An 18336-nucleotide genomic window follows, 5' to 3' on the forward strand; every position below is an offset into this window, starting at 1 on the left:
TCCCCCTCTTAATTAATAGGGATTTTTTTTTCATGACATTAAAATGATCTTAAAATATTTTCTTCATTATGTTTTTTCTTTCAATTTTTTATTTGCTACATGTTCCAATCATGCTTCTTCAAACTATTTGCAGGATGAAATGCCATTTTGCAAGGAATTTTCCCACAAGTTTTTGGACTCTTCATAGTGAAGCTTGCAGGTGTGTCAACTTCCCATATTAGTTGTTTGTTTCTTTTATTATCTTTTATTGTTTTGAATATTGGAATCTCATTGGTTTGTTTACTATGTTAAAGTTAAAAAGAAAGTATTGAGTGCTTTGGGAAAGAAGACTTGTGATGCATGAAATGGAGCCTTTTGCAAACTCTCTCTCCCCTGCTTCCTTTCTCTTTTTAGCCTTATTAACATGCAAGGTTCCCAATTCCTGTTTTTTGCATGTATCGGCATTGGGAGATATCAGCGAGTGGAAAAATTATGCTGCAAGTTTTTTGGAGCATAGGTATGTGAAATGTTTGTTCCCTATCACCTAGATGTGTAGATTTTGAATTGAATGGGAGACATTGATGAAGCTTGGTCAAAGGACTACAGTCAGACAAAGACCTCATTTGAGACTGAGCAGATACACATCCATAGAATGCACAACATTGGTGGCGGTCTTAGCATAACAGCATGAATCTCTCTCTTGTGTTATATATGCTTCCCACCCTTTACTGTGAAATGAAAGTTCACATTGCAGGATGCAAAACTATTAGCGTAGAAATTGTCTTTTTTGTTCTTTCAGCTGGTATGTGGCTTTGTGATTAAGACAGTCAATAGTTACCTATCTAGCTTTGTAATTAGGACCCATGGATCAGATCTGATTTAACATGTCTAGTCTATCTTTTGGACCTATTAAGAAATTGGGCCGGGTTTGGGTCTCAAATTTTGGACGGGTCTAGCTGGGTTCAAGTTGGGTCCATGTGATGGACCTGGTTTCAAGTCGGGTCGAGTCCATGTGATGGACCCAGTTATGGTCGGGTTGTGTCTTGGATCAGGTCCATGTGCTGGGCACAGTTTAAATCAAGTTAGCACAGTTCAAATCAGGTGGCTTCTTTGTGTAGATCCTCTGCTTAAAAAATCAGGCTGTTTCACTTGTCAAGTAGCTCATAAAATGAAAGGTGTTATTGATATACAAGAAAAGCACTGGCTGTTGGTGTGGGAGAAAATGTTCAGTAGTATTTTTCTCTCACTATTGGGTTTTTGGTATGTGTGCATGCTTGAATCTGTACTATCACAAACATGTACCATTAATCGTCTTCAATTTGAAAACTATTACGACTTTGACTAAGGCAGTTTTCTCAGTAGACAATTAAAAGATACACCTTATTGGTAGAACCCAGAAACATATCAATGATTTTAGGCTCGAAGATGGATTTTGTATCCATTCAAAGTTCAAATAAGTTACAAAAATTTGTTCATGATCTTACCAAACTGATGAATATACCCATTATTTTATTAATGGTGAAAAATATAATATTCTATTGTCCCTAATTTTCTTATTCCTCTTCATTCTCCCACTTGTTATGTGGTACAAGTTGAATCTCATTGACCGCATGGCACAGCTACGAGTCCCAACTTTTTATCTATTGTGTGACCATATTCCTGATGCATCAAAATTGGGTTGACATGGGCGAATCGTTTGAATCTGTGGTTAGACTCTGCTGCCACTGTTGGATGTGCCTCCAAATCAGGTTTGGTTTGGCACTTTCCTGAATTCCTGAGGCTGGTCGCATTTGGCTTGTTGGAAATTGGAAGATGCTAGTTATGGTTCAATCTTTCAAAGAAGCCAGGTAGTGAGTCTAGTCTTATGTTCTTTGAAATGTCTATGATCTGCAAGAAGGAAGATTTGTCCCACATTGATTACATATGGTTTTTTTGGTCCTTTTTCTCTCTGCATGTTGTTTCTGCTTCTTTACCATTAAACTATACAGAGATGTAGCTATTTCTTTTTCTTCTTATTTTCAAGTTTATGTAGATCAATGCTTATAGAATAGAAGTGGTGATGGTTTGGTGATGTTTCATGCAGAAACTTGGTCAGCATTGCTATGGTGTTTCCAAATAGAGCATGAAATTATAGTTAATTGTATGTTTTTATTTGAATATTAGAGACTTTGCTGCATCATCCATCAGAAGGTCCGGTTACATCTCCAGCACAGGAGGTAGGAGTTTCTTTTGACACTATTGTGTTAACTAGCCCCTTTGGCTGATGGTAATTCTTTTACTGTATTATTCTCCAATGCTTCTATCTATATGAGTCTGCATACATCAGCAATCTCATTCTAGTGCATACATTCACCTCCCCCTTTGCATTATTTGATTTGCATCTGTTGGTATTTTGTATGGTTTTCTGCATTATTCCCAGAAGTTTTATCTGACATTGGAAGATCTATTATGGGTTTGTTACTTATGGCAGGCAACAAATGAAAATCTTCCACCAAATGTGGTCAAACAACTTGCCGAGGAATTGAAAATTCTTGATGAAATCCCACCAAAGGGCATTACGTATGTATAAATGATGATGATTTCTCCACTATATTTGCCGATATTGAGGGTCAGGTAGGTGACTTGTCATCAGAAATGCCTTTCAATCCAGTATTCTTCTTTACAAACTTGACTAGAGGGCATGTTTAACATCTCGTGCAGCTGGAACTCCATACGAAAATGGCATTTTCCGCATGAAGCTATTATTATCACATGACTTCCACACTCGCCACCCAAAGGTGCGATAATATACATTTTTCACATTTTCAATGATATTCTAGTGGCGAAGTACGTCATGCTCATTTTACTTCCATGTACCTCTCCTGTCTCTGTAGGTTACTTTCTGACAAATCTTTCATCCAAATATTGCAACTAATGGAGAGATCTATGTCAATACACTGAAGAAGGATTGGAATCCAAGCCTTGGACTGCGACATGTTCTGCTTGTAAGTCTGTAACATGTTTTACATGTCCGAATTTTCTTATGACTTAAAAGTTTTCATTCTTTCATTGAAGTAGCACATCATACATGTATAGTCTAGAAGGGATATATGCTAACCAAAAGGCACATGCCTAATATCAATTGGCTTGGCTTCCAAACATACAAACACCGTGCATTCAAATTTAGCAATAGATGTTCTTGCTACAAAGGCCATTCGAAAACATTAATCCATGGTTGAATATTTGTTATGTAGATCCCATTTGTTATTACTTGAGAGGTCATATGCAATTCACAAAGATTATTCTACTCTTCTATCAGGCGAAAGCTCTTGATTTGGAGAAAATTGTGCTTCAAACAGTAGCAGAAGTTGCATAGGACTGGAGGGTAAATGATATAAGCGAGCTCTTGGGTCGTCGTAATTTTAAAGCCAACATGCTTAGGTATATGAAATGTCTTCTACTATGCTATTTTTGGTTTTGCCTGTTTAGCTATATTAGGCTATGTGGCTGCATGGAAAGTTGTATTGCTATAAACATTTGTAGCATGGAAAATGGACATTAATGTGCATTTGTAGTCTGAAAACATTAAATAGACCGTTAATTATTTTATTGGTATTGTGTTGATTATTGTCTTGATGAATGTTAAATGGGTGATTCAGGCACGCACATGTTAAATCATTGATTGATTATGATATTATAAAACAATCATGTAAATTATTTTTTGAATGACTATCAGGTGTTGAGATTCAAAAAAAAATATACACAAATATGACATTTTTTAAAATTTCACAGATATTTTAGCGACAGACCAAATCGGTCGCTAATATCTAAACAACACTAGACGGCGGATTTGAGGTCCGTCGCTCTCCTCATATTAGCGACGGACCTTATCTGTCGCCAATATTTTAAATGACGGATAATTCCGGTGGTTTTTCCTAATTTCAGCGACGGATTTTTAATTTTTTATGATGGATCTTATCTGTCGGTAATTTGTGACGGACCTTATCCGTCACCGATTAAACGACGGATTTTATCCGTCGGAAAACAAAAGGACCCAGTAAACAGCAACGGACGAAATTCGTCTTTTTTGGGTTTTACGACGGATTTGGTCCGTCGCAAATCCGCGATTTTAGTGTAGTGACAGTTCCATGAACAAGCATGGGATGAGAATGATTGTGTTTAAAATGTGGCAGCACAATACCTGAATTAATAAATAGAGAAAACCCTTGTGTGCCTATAAGAGGGGTAGACTTGCACCTCACTTGGGCTTTACAAAACCACTAATCAAAAAGATATGTTATGAAAAATCTTAGTACTAACCAGCCATTTCACTCCTATGAAAAAACATTCAGCTACCCAAAAGACCAACCTTGAAACCTATAAGAAGCTCCCTTTATCCCCACTCAGTCAATCTCAACTAATCCTCTTCAAGATGGAGTTCCAATAGGGAAATCAATAATTACTCTCTTTTTTCAGAAAGGTGGTAGCACACCACCTGTAACTTGGTTGATAGAAAATAAAAGGATGCACAAATAGGATCATTCAAGTGGGTTCCACAAAAATTGACTTTTTTATATATATATATATATATATATATATATATATATATATATATATATATATATATATATATATATATATATATATAGATTGGGACCTATGAGAAATGTTACAAACGGTTCCATGAAGAAGCATCTGAAGAGAATGATTGCGTTTAACCAAACTTCTACTCGAGCATAAAGAACTTTCTTGTTTTCTAATGTGGTAGATAAAGAAAAACCTTGTGTGCCTATGAGAGGGTTAGACTTGCACCTTACTTGGGCTTTAGAAAACCACTGATCAAAAAGATATGTTATGGAAAATATTAGTACTAACCAGCCATTTCACTCTGACAAAAAAAACATCCAACTATCCAAAAGACCAACCTTGAAACCTGTAGGACGCTTCATTTATCCCCACTCAGTCAATCTCAACCAATCCTCTTCAAGATGGAGTTCCAATGAGGAAATCAATAATTACTCTCTGTTTTCAGAAAGATGGGAGCACACCAACTATAACTTGGCTGATATAAAATAAATGGACGTACAAAGAGGATCATTCGAGTGGGTTCCACAAAAACAAAGGGCCTCGCCTATTGTACAACTCTGAATTAGCATTCAAAAAAAAAAAAAAAATTTAATTTAAAATTTAAAAAAATAAAATAAAAATAAAACAGCCTCCAAGCATGGAAAACGGAACCACCCCTCATATTACTCATTAGTTAACAAATTAAGGAATTTCTTTTAATAACATTCTCATGACCTTGAAAATGTCAAATTTCTTAACAAAGTGGGGCCCACCATACAATAACCTAAGATGATCATTTGGTGTTCCATCTGTCGGTAAAGTTTTCAATTTGCAAAATGAGAGGGGGAAAAAAAAAGAAAAGAATACCAACAGTGGCATAATCTTTGGTATTTTGAAAATAATAGTCATATTCTTCCAGTGTTTTATTAAAAAAAATTCAATAGTAGCACAATATTCGACAATTTGCTACAGCTTTTCTTTGACATTTTCCCGAGAGATGAACATACACTTTTGAAGTACCTTCAAATTTTCATTTCCAAAGTTCTCTGAGAAGCAAGTCTACAGATTCACATCAAAGGTGGGCCCCACATAATGGATGGCCCACATCAAAGTGTGGCCCTACATGACGGAACATCCACATCAGGTTGGCCCTATTTGATGAGTGATCGACATCAAAGGTAGGACCCACATGATGGATGATGGTTATTGAAGGCAGGCCCACATGATGGTTGGTTGACATCAAAGGTGGGCCCACATGATGAACGACTCATATTGAAGTTGGGGCCCCACATAATGAATGGTCCGTATTAAGGTGGGCCCACATAAAGAACAAAGTGGGCTTCACATGATGGATAGCCCACATAAAAGTGTGGCCCTCATAATGGACAATCCATATCAAGTGGGCCCTACCTAATAGACAGCCCACATCCATGGTCTCGCATGATGGATGACTCATATCCAAAGTGGGCCACATCATGGATGATCCACATAGAAGGTCCACCCTATATGATAAATGATGGATATCAAAAGTGGGCCCCACATGATGGACAATCCACTTCGAAGGTAGGGTTAGGCCCCACACGATAAACACATCAAATGTGGACTTCACGTGATGGGTGATAAGTGGTGGACATTGAGGGGCCCCACATAAAGGATAATTAGCATTGATAGTAGGCCCCAGATGATGGATGGCTTGCATCAAGGTGAGCCCCTAAAGATGAATGGTCCACATCCAAAATAGGCCTTGTATATTAAACAACCTACTTTGAAAGGTTTGGCTCACAGAATGGATAGTCCACAACAAAGATGAGCTCCTTATGATGCACGATCCACATCTAATATCCAACATAATGAATGGCCCAAATGTACTAACATAAAGATTGTAGGTAGCCATCCAATCTTTTACCATTCGGGGGACAGTTCATTTATAGTGAGGTCCACCAAAACAACCATATGGATTGCTCTTATAATGAAGCTTTCCTAACTTTAAAAAAGACAAACTACTCTTAAGAAAATCTCTTATTTAAAAATGTTTTGCCTAACATGTTTGTTTTAAATTATAATTTTTTCAATTTTAAAAAAGTAATTTTACTAAATCTATTATTTAAAAATGTTTTGCCAAACATGTTTGTTTTAAATTATAATTTTTTCAATTTTAAAAAAGTAATTTTACCAAACAAGATTATTTAAAATGAGCTAGAATAAAAAGAGTTTATTAGAATAACTCTTATGGGAAAAGCTCTTATTAAATTTGAGTGGAGATGCAAAAGGAGCCCCTATCCATAGAGATGCCAAAACGCCCCCAGACTGACGTTGAAATTGCAAAAATAAATATGTTAGAACGGAAGGGCTTAAACATGTTCTCGACGGGAACAGATTGGCTACTCCCGGTGCTCTGTGAGCCCCACCATGATGTATGCGTTTCATCCATGCCATCCATATATTTTTAATAGATCATTTTATGATATGAGACCAAAAATTAGACATATGACAATCTCAAGTGGACCACATTACAGGAAACAGTGTTGATTGAAGGTTGACCATTAAAAACTTTTTGGGTGCCATAAAAGTTTGGGATCAAGTTGATCTTTGTTTTTTCTCATAATCTAGGTCTGTATGACCTAATCAACAGATTGGATGTCAAATAAAAAGTACAGTGGGCCTTAGGAGGATTTTAATGGTGGATATCCAATCACCATTGTTTTCCTCTGGTGTGGTCCAGCCGAGATCTATATCCTTCTCATTTTCGCAATCAAGCCTAAAATGATCTGTAAAAATGGATGAAACACATACATCATGGTGAGGCCTACAGAGCACCGACCACCAGCCACCATTGGCAGGGGAGTAGCCAATCCGTTTTTGTTCAAGGCAGGTTCATTAAATTTGGTGCAACCAAGCACACCCAAGTCATAAATTAATGAATTAGCCATTTCACTAGTTCTATACTCACACAGGGCCCTCAGTATAGTCCAAGTGGGGTCCATGGTACAGTGAACCTAACTGTTGATGTAATATGGCCCACTATAGATGGACCACACTAATATCAAAGGATGGGAAAATGGCTAACAAAAAGAAGGTTCAAGACAGAAAACATGGGTCCACATTCGTTGAAAAAATATCAAAGATTGGAGAGCTAGGATCCAATGGTTATAAAATGAGTAAATTCCTGTGTGGGGTCCAAGCGAACCAGACCTTGATGGCAACAACTGGATAGGAGGAATCTGCTTTGGATTGCACATGGACCAAAAATAACCATGATGTAAAAGGAAAAGCTTGGAAAGTGTCCCATTCCGTAGCATTCAAGGCAGAAACTAATAAATGAACGGTCGAGATCAACATCTAGCGTGGTAGAGGCACCCATATCAGTTCTAGGTGCATATATGGCGGTGGTACAACAGTACAATGTACTCCAGATATATTTCGCCGCATGCGGAGCAAAGGAAGTTCCTATAGCCGGAAGTTGAATGGTGCCCACAGAGAAGCCCGTAACAAATCCACTCCGTCCATCAGTTTTGAAAGACCTCAATAGGATTGTAATATAAAAATAAGATACATCAAACCCTCAAGTTTGCCACACTAGACAAACAGTTGGAACGGAAACATCCACCATTAAAACCTTCCTGCAGCCGACCATGATGTTTATATGCTATACAAACCGTTAATAGCGTTATTACTACTCATATAAACTGTAGGCACAAATGTCATCCTGATAGGGCCTCCCACAAAGTTTCCAATGGTAGGCATTCAATCCCCCTTTTTTTTTGTGGTGTGGCCCATATAATTTTTGGATCTTCCTTATTTTTAGAATCCTTAACAATTGTTGTCCTGCAAAACAGATGGACGGAGTGGATTTGTCATGGGAATCTCTGTGGACCCCACATAGCTTTCGACTACAGGAAATTCATGTGCCCCGGCATGCACAGGCAATCCGCGTCCCATTTGGCCAACAAACCTTATCCCCTAATCGGTGCTCTCCCAATCACAGCCATCCGATCAACGTGCTAGCTTTCACATGATTGGCTGATAGCATTCCCATGGCCCCGCACGTAACAGTGCACGTGCTACAACAGTTATGCACGTGCCAGAAAACACATGCAATCAATTTCCGCTGGCCCACTCAAAAGGTCAGCATTCCAGAAAAGGAAAAGATGATAAGATATGGACTTTCTTTTAATTTGTCCCGGAGAAAAACTTTGATACTCGGGAAGAGCGTGATGGTTGATACACACGCACTTAGAAGTTGATTACAACGCATATAAGTAATTCAAATTGAACCACCCAAATTATGGGTATCAGGTTAGATGTATCATCGACCAAAATTAAGAACTATTCGATTATCTGAATGTTGGATTAGTGTATATTTATTGGACGGTTGAAAGTGTAAAATAGCCAATGGTCTTATTTCAGTGGACACGTGTCGACTAAGAAAGGATAGGATTGTTCGACTAATATAATTTCGGGAATGTGAATTATAACATTGATTTTAACAAATTAGTTGGCTTAGTTTGAGTTTATGCATGACAGGTGACTGCGTATCAAGTATCATACTCTGCCAGAGTAACAAATAAATTCCCTTCGTCCTATTAATTGTTTTGTCCCCCAATTATTGGCATTTTACTTCTATATCATATCTTTCCATGCGTTGCTGTCACTTCCTTTAGGATTGCCATTTGCAGTCGCACAAGTGCATTTTGAAAGTGCACTCCACACGCGTGAACATGCTGCACACATGTAGAATATCGGATCCATTCATCAGCCAATAAAAGCAATGTAAATACCATACATGCGAAATCAGGCGATGAGAACATCAGATAGGCCCACACCTGTAAAAAAAAAAAATTAGCGGTTAGAAAATTTAGTGAACGGTTCAAATTATTTGTACATATGTGGCCCACCTCATTGTGATGCATAGAATCTATACAGCAAGGATTGCCGGCTGATCTGATCAGATTCAATCTTACACATGCGTGACTCCTTTCTACGTGTGAGGATATGTACTTGAAAGTGCAATTAGTATTTCTCCTTTTTGTTTATGTCAAAATCATGGGCCAGGCCAGATGATACTGTAGAGCCAGACGAGCCAGAAGAGAGTAGAGACAACTCTCAACCGTACACGTGGAATGGGAAGATATCAATAAGGACAATCCATCTGGCGAGGCTTCATGTGCAAGGACCACAAATACCGGTGAATCACACGGCCCTTATCCGCTTTGCACTTTTCTCAGCTGAATGTCTGCCGTTGATGGTTGTTGCTTCCTGCCATCGTTTGAAAGCCACCGTCCAGATGGCTTCGATCATCCGAATGGTGTAGATCTTGATCCAGTTGCTTTCCGGCGTCGGAGCAATTAGATGGACGGTCCTGATTCATGCATCTTAGTTCCACGCGTATGATGGATAAATGGCTTTATAAGAGCTGGTGATGGGACCTGACCTCTTCTTACACGGGTCTGGACCGCACTGAATACCCGCTTCTTAGATGGATTTGGGCTACACGTATCATATAATACGGGTCAGAAAATGAGGGGCGCGGATTGGGTACTACCCCCTCCAGGACGTGGCTAGAGACGGACGGTCCTGGCAGGGGCTCTGTGGGCCCACCTTGATGTATTCGCCCATCTATTTTAAAATATCATTTTAGGGCATGAGCTCAAAAAGGATGCAGATTGAAGGCGCAAGTGAACCAGACAATAAAAGTTTTGGATCAAGCTAATATATATATATATATATATATATATATATATATATATATATAGAGAGAGAGAGAGAGAGAGAGAGAGAGAGAGAGAGAGAGAGAGAGAGAGAGACCAATTTCCTGAAGAGCCTAAGAGATGCAGTGTTTGATTCTCCAATTTCGCACCAGTTTTGGATCAAGCTAATATATATATATATGTGTGTGTGTGTGTGTGTGTGTGTGTGTGTGTTTTCCTTTCATTCGTGTATGTGTGACCTTATAAACAGGTTTGATGGGAAATAAAAATCACGGTGGCCCTGCAAAGGTTTCAATGGCGGGTGTCGTTGTCAACACTGCTCCATGTGGTGTGATCGACTCAAGCCTTCAATTCTGCCTCCTTTTCCGGATCATACCCTAAAATGATCTGTCAAAATGGATAAACAGCACACTGCTCCATGTGGTGTGATCCGCTCAAGCTTTCAATTCTGCCTCCTTTTTCAGATCATACCCTAAAATGATCCGTCAAAATGGATAAACAGCTTAAATAAAAGACATACATCACGGAGAGCCTTATAGAGCTCCTACTACGACCATCCATGTCTAGCCGGTCCTCGTGGGGTTAGTACTAATCCGTGTCCGAAAATGAGACCACCAGCTCAAACACAGGTTAACCCTAATCCGAACTGATGGGACCCACTTATGAAAAGTTCATAAATAACAATCTCTTAATCCCCAAACTTATTAAAATGTTATTCTTTTAAACTGAAAATGAGGCCTGCTACATAAACAGATAAGAGTTGAGTGAACCCGGGCCTAATAGTATGTTTTTAATTTGGACCATGGGGCTCGTAGACGTGTTTCACGAATGAGTTGGGCTGTTGTGGTTAGCATGGTTAAAAGATCTGACCGAGTCCTAGTCTACTTGGATTTTATTCTTGACCCGTTTTGAAAAATTAATGGGATGGCCCCTCTTGAAACATCAAATGGGATGGCTGATTCACACCTGATGTAGATGCCTCCCACTATCAGTTTGTCAGTCTTAGGGCTTGTTTGGTAACCACCTCATCTCATTTTAATTAATTGTAACTATGTATGCATAGTTAATTAGAATTACGTATAATAAGGGGTGAGGCACATACAACGCCCATGAAGACAAGAAGGAAAAGAGAAATCAGAAAAGGCTGTGTGACCATGTGATGCACGTGGATATGAACAATCTTCTTTATCAGAGAGAGTTGCAAGGCCTCCATCGGATGAAATATGAGTCATTCATTGGCTTTTTGCAATGAAATCTGAGTCTATGATGAATATCTGCTACATTTTAAACTTACTAAAATACCCTTAACTTTAACTACAATGTCTTACAATGTCTTTACAATATTCAAGGTTCTAAGAGACTGACTACCAAGGAAAATTTGATCAAGACCGACTCACAAAATATATATATATATATATATATATATATATATATATATATATATATATATATATATATATATATATATATATATATCTCGACCTGTGAAGAAGTGAAGAGTCAAGAAAGATGTCCGGAATCTGATCACCTGGGCAGTGACTAACCCAGGCATTTTAACGTTGACTCCTGCTTAAACGAGCAAGCAAAAAGCCCTATGCTAAAGACTCGACAATCAGCACTTCTCGCTTCAACAGTTCCCGTCGGAGTCCCTGGAGTGATGACCCTTCTTTTCTTGGTCTACATTGGGACGGTTACATGGAGATCATCGCAAACGGTTACATGAGATCATCCCTCACTTGTGAATATGATCAGGGAGAGGCTCTTCCATGGGGTCGGGTCTAATGGCGAACCAGCAGCGTCGGTACTAGATCGACAGAGTTGGAGGGAAGGCAGAAAGTGATCTATTTGCATTGATCATCATCCGAGGACCATTCATTGCACTGTTATGTGTGTGCACACATGCGCAAAGCAACTGTTATACGGGTATCCCGGAGGTGAACAGAGCTGGTAACCCGCCCTCCCCCAGCGCAAAGCAACTGTTATACGGGTATCCCGGAGGTGAACAGAGCTAGTAACCCGCCCTCCCCCAGAGGGGGTACTTTGTCCTTTGTTTGACATGTCGATGTTATATATATATACTATACAAATTTAATACTGTGGGTGTGTGCATAAAAGTAAGAAATCATCATATGCTTCTCAACCATATCCCTTGAATCCATAAAGAAAATCTATAAAAACAAGAAACAAAATATAATAATATTGGATGAAGTGTTGCTTATAATGTACCTGATGACTTAAGTAAAAGAAACCATAAGCTCTAATTGGAGTCAAAATAGGAATCTTTTGAAATAGTAAAATTTTTTAAAATAATAAAAAGACTTCTAATGCTACCAAAACTTGTAAACAACTCTTAAATGACTAAAATAAATAGTTTACAACTAGACTTTTAAAATCTTAAAAATAATAAAAACCAAACTTACTAAAAATAGTAAATTTTAACTTGTGATTCTAATCCGACCCTTAAAATGATAGAATTTTCTAAAGTCATTTTGGAGCTAATGAACCTTAGGTGATTAGTTAGGGCAAGGAACTCGACGATAACTTTCCAACAATATATTATAAGTGTGAAATAGATAACAAATCACAAAGTTATAGGAATCAAAAGCTATATTGTGTGTTTAGGCCATTTTTCCCAACCAAAGCCCTTTCTATGTAAATTTGTGTGATTCTAGCCATTTATTGATTCGTCATCTACCCTTCCTACATTAGTCCCCTCCACTTGAAGAGAAATCTTCCTTAAATTAATCGGTAGTTTGTTATGGTTTTTTGGTGCACGAAATTCAAAGAAGTTTGGCATAAGGAACATACACAATATCTCAAGAAGATTAACGATATAAGCATATATAGTTTGATCTTCATATCCTTTCACTTGTCATATGCTTCTTTTGGCAACCGTTCGTTTCTTAGGTACACCACTACTAGATTGCCTTCCCGTAACATGTTGAAATATTTGAAATGCCTGCTCTTATTAAGTGATAATTAAAATGTTAGATCTTCTTAAATTATAATCTCCTTAAGTTCTCTATTTGATCACGTAATTTTTTCATACCGACTCTAAGCCTTACGCCAACTACTGGTAGGAAAGACTACCCCTCTACTTAGGAAGTGTGGGGTCAGTTTTCTCCACTCATAGGAGCAAGGGTAATCCTATTCCCATCTTTAAAGAATATATAGATGTTATCCATGCTTCTATGGGTAGAATCGACATCACGCTAACATGATTGTCCAAGTATCTTATAACAATGTTTCCATCACACAACTTCACATTTATAATGTTCACCAATCAAAACTGGAACTAAGGATTTGTCAATCATCTTTGTTTCACTTATCTTCTTGATTTAGATAATTGTGTATAAAGAAATGCAATTTTCATCTTCAACTGTAAATGTCTATCACTACCTTAGACATTGTGTTCTTAAAGTTGCTCTTTCTATGACCACTTTTTAGATATTTCGGGGAATCATGTATGTGGTCTTGAAGATATCATTTTGATGTATGTCTTCATCCCACTTTGGAGTGTATATTATTGAGAGAACGGTGGAATTATATAAAGATGAATTTAGGATAACAATCAGATAGCACCAAGCAAACACAAAGGAGAACACAACGATTTAACATGGAAAACCCTTTTGGAAAAAAAAAAACCTATGGCACAAAGTGACATAAATTCACTATGAAAGCAAAAATTACAAAGAGAGAAGGCTTATCCGATTCGAACAACCCCGAATCTCACCCTTGCTCTACCCCTTTGAAACCCTATAACTATTTAAAAACCCTTGGAATACATCTCAATCCCGTTTACACGCATATTTATAGCCTATGGGAGAATCCCAAACAAAATTGAAAACAAATTTCACAGATCTAGCAAATCCACAAAATTTTGCTCAAAACATTCGATGGCATCGAACTAACACCTAAACTGTCCAAAGACAAAACCCAATTTTTCATAAAATCTCAATTGCATATATCCAGTTTCGATGTCATCAAAGGTTTAATCGAACATCCATCGATGGCATTGAAAAAAGTGCCTAGATAAGTCAGCGACCAACTAGAGAAAATCTGAAAAATCTCGATAGTATCGAGCACTGTTCAATGCTATCGAAGGTGACATCGAACGGATTGTCGATAGCATCGACAGACCATGTATCTTACTAGATTTAAGACAAAGATTTAGCTTGTCTATCCTATAGCTTAGCCATCTACCTTTGAGAAAAATGGTGTGATTGTTGCCTAGGTTTACCACACCCATAACATTTAGTCAGTTAATATGGAGCATAGGGGTTTTTGAGATGCATTTCTAATATTAGTTGCTCCTCCCTTTTGCTTAGATTGTCCACTCCCCAAATCTTTGTCGGTGGCAATGAGAGGCTAGGAACGTCCCCTAGCAGGACTTTTTCCTTGAGCATGTATTGTAACACATAATGGTTTAATAGTGACAATTTCCCTCATTGCTTGTCTTTGATCATGGCTCTCTACTTGTCTCCTTTTCAGTCTCCAATTTGACAACCTCAGTAAGGGTCCAAATAGGCTGCATCATCACCCTAACTTGTATTGTCCCACGTAGTCTACCTATAAACCCTTACTACTTGTGATTTGTTTTTACTTGAGGATAAGCATAAGCAGTAGAATTCTTCCATATAATCCCTCATTATATATATGACGCTCTTGGTGATAAGTTTAGTCATTTTGAAACAATAACTTATTATAGTATGCTAGCAGGAATTACACTCACATTGGCTTCTTTATCCGAGGTGATATTCATATTGGTACCTTCAAGTACCACATCCATGATAGTTGGAGTTGCTCCCACCATGTTGTAGCTCTATTCTTGAACTTATATACTACTAACTTTACTTTATTCTCATCAACAATTTCCATACAATTGAAGAAACCATCTACCTCTGTGAATTAGTTGAAGAAGTCTTCAATATGAGGCTTGACATTAAAAGGAGGGATATCTACCCTTAAGTAGGTAGCCTTATTCTTGTTCAATGGCTCCTTGCCTTCTTTATTAGAGGATGATCTCATCCACTTCCTCACCGATACACTTGTCACCATTGTGCTGGGCTCTAAGATATGGAGCATGTGTTGTATCAACTGAACCAAGAACTAGTCAATAACAAGCCTTAGGAATGTCTGTTGCCTAGGCTTGAAAGTGCTCCAAAAACTCGGGCAACTAAACAATCATTGCATGCATATCTTACATAAACTGTTGGTTTCCCCATTAAAATGCTTCAAATTTTACATCAAATAATAATTAATTCCTCAAAACTTTAGTAGTAAGATTGTCATCATGTGTTCCACTATGGAACGTCATGAGCCAAGGAAAGGCCTCTCTCTAATACAAAATAACTTAGCAGATACCTGAATCAAGAAAAGAGATCACCATCTGTTTTTTAAGTGTACGCTCCGAAACCTCAAGGAAAAAAAAAAAAAAAAAAAAACTCTAAAAATGATAAATAAAATTTGATATATATATATATATATATATATATATATATAAATATAAATTGTTGCTTACGATGTATCTAATATCCTTATATAAGGAAAAGGATCCTTTGACCTTAATTTCACTAAAAAAAAGAATACTTTTCTAAAATATTAAAATTTATCAAAATTAGTAATAAGACGTGTAATCCCACTAAAACTGATAAATAATCCTTAGATAATTAAAATAAAAATTCTTCACTACAACCGGACTTTTAAGATCTTAAAAATAGCAAACACAAAACTTACAAAAAATAATAAATTTTAATTTAAAATTTTATTTTAGCCTAAAAAATGGTTGAATTTTGTTAACGTTAATGAATTTTGAGTGATTAGCCAATATTTAAAGTAGGTTGATAGCTTTTCAACAATACATTGGGCTCAATCGATAGTCATCCACTGAGTTGGCCATTATCTGTCTTCTAGGAATGTATCACTACAATTGAGTAAGAGAAGAACGAATTTTAAGGGTTACCAAACAGGCCCTCGAGTTTTTCTAGAATGCAGTGGCATCACAGCCACCATGTGGGACTGGAACAGTTTGATGGCAGCCATGTCAGAGATGTGTTCCATTCACGAGCAAGCGTACCATTTACACATACCTAGGATAACTCGTACGAGATAATTGGACGGTCATAAAGGAAAAACTCGAACGGACCAAATTCAAATGCACTTTACCTAATGAATGGTCCAGATCTGTCACGAGGATCTCATCTGGCGGTGCAAACATGACCCTGCACGGTAGCCTTGACGTGGGCTCGCTTTCTATCAAATTCCCCGACGGCTCTGCCTCGTTGCTCCCAATTCCAAACAGGTGAAAGTGGTTTGTGGACGTCGCATGCATGAAGGGCCATTTGGAATTTCCAATGCATTCAAAAATGTCGATCTAGACCGTCTAGTGGATCTTGCCCTTGGAAGGCCCATAGCTGTATATCACACTGAACTGACTATCCTAGCCGTAGGAAATGGGGCCTTCAATGGACTGCGAAAAAAAAAAGGTGAAAATCCGAGAAGATCATCATTTAATAGGAAGAATTGACGGCCAGGACCATCCATTCAGTGTATTTTGGACAATTAACTGTACGGGTGATAAGATGGACGGTCCTAAATGATAGATCACCCTGCCAAGTGTGCTTTGGAGAGATGGGTTTGCCATTTTCCTGTTCTACCCAAAACCACCGTATGGTCTCCCTCCATAAGACGGCAGACCATTGGGGCCATCAAAGCGGTTAGAAAGGCTCCTGAAGGGGGCGCGGTTTGCCTACTGTCGGGCCCCACTATGATGTATGCGTTTTATCCACACCGTACATTCATTTTTCCGGATCATTTTAGTTTATGAGTCAAAAAATGAGGTAGGTCAATATATCAGTTGGACCACACTATATGAAACAGTGGTGATTGAACGGCCACCATTAAAAACTTCCTTAGGGCCACAAAAGTTTTGGATCAAGCTGATATTTGTTTTTACCCTTCATCTAGGTCTTTGTCACCTTATCAACAGGTTAGGATGGAAAATAAATATTACAGTGGACCCTACAAAGTTTTCAATGGTGAGCGTTCAATCACCACTATTTTCCTATGGTGTGGTCCACATTAGAACTAAATATACCTCATTTTTTGGCACCTGACATAAAAATAATGACCCAAAATGGATGAACGGCGTGGATAAAACATATACATCATTGTGGGGCCCACATAGAACCGTCTAGTAGTACCGGTTGCCCTACTAAAACTGTGATCATTCTCATATTCGTGTAAGAGTTGTGCACCATGACCTAACTTTCAAGCCACTGCCTGAGCTCATTGGCCCAGCCTGAGCCCATCCCTACCCACGGTTCATCATCCAGGCAATTGGTCCGGTGGACCCCACCATGGACGGACCTCAGTGGTACATTCCTAACATTTCTGTTTACATGCAAGTGGATGGCAAAAGGAAGGGGAGGTCAGTGGCTAGGATCCTCAGATATGTAATATCTTCAAATTTGTATTAAAAATAAAAAATAAAAAAAAATAAAAAAAGAGGTCCATATAGACCAATGGTCTGGATCAATGAACCATTGGCCTAAAAATCCTAGAATATTGTGCACATCATTGGATCCACGATCCCATACCCCCCACCTTTCTTTGAGGGAACTATGATATCCCAATGTATCAAAACAAGTATAGTTTACTGATGCGGCATTATATACATATGGGGTCCATGTTCCGGCCATCTAGACCATTGATCTTATTTTCCGTGATTTGAATGCGGTCTACTGAAATTTTTCTGGTACTAGAGTTCCTCTCAATCTGATCGGTTGCCCATGAATTGAAATTCAATAAAATGCAAAGCAAGGGTTCAGATGTGGAAGATTTTTGGGTCTTGTATCTCACATGGGTCCCACAGAAACCAACTGTCTGGATGAACTAACTATGCGTTCTGATGCATTCAGGACTGTATTTCCACTTCTCTTGCACAAGATTTTGTAGGACGCGGATTGTATAGGACGTCTGGCAGGGGATCCGAGAGGCAACCGTCATGCATGTGTTTTATCCACACCGTTCATCCATCTTGAAAAATCATTTTATTACGTTAGACCGAAAAGGAGGCAGATCTAAGGCTTAAGTGGACCAAACC

At 38.2% G+C, this 18336-nt stretch overlaps 1 pseudogene; it reads left to right on the forward strand.

The window, feature by feature from the left end:
• Positions 1-714: 714 nt before the first annotated feature.
• LOC131220219 (ubiquitin-conjugating enzyme E2 22-like) lies at positions 715-3334 on the forward strand (annotated as a pseudogene).
• Positions 3335-18336: the final 15002 nt, after the last annotated feature.

Source organism: Magnolia sinica, chromosome 12 (assembly GCF_029962835.1).
Source record: "Magnolia sinica isolate HGM2019 chromosome 12, MsV1, whole genome shotgun sequence".
In the NCBI taxonomy this organism is placed as follows: Eukaryota; Viridiplantae; Streptophyta; class Magnoliopsida; order Magnoliales; family Magnoliaceae; genus Magnolia; species Magnolia sinica.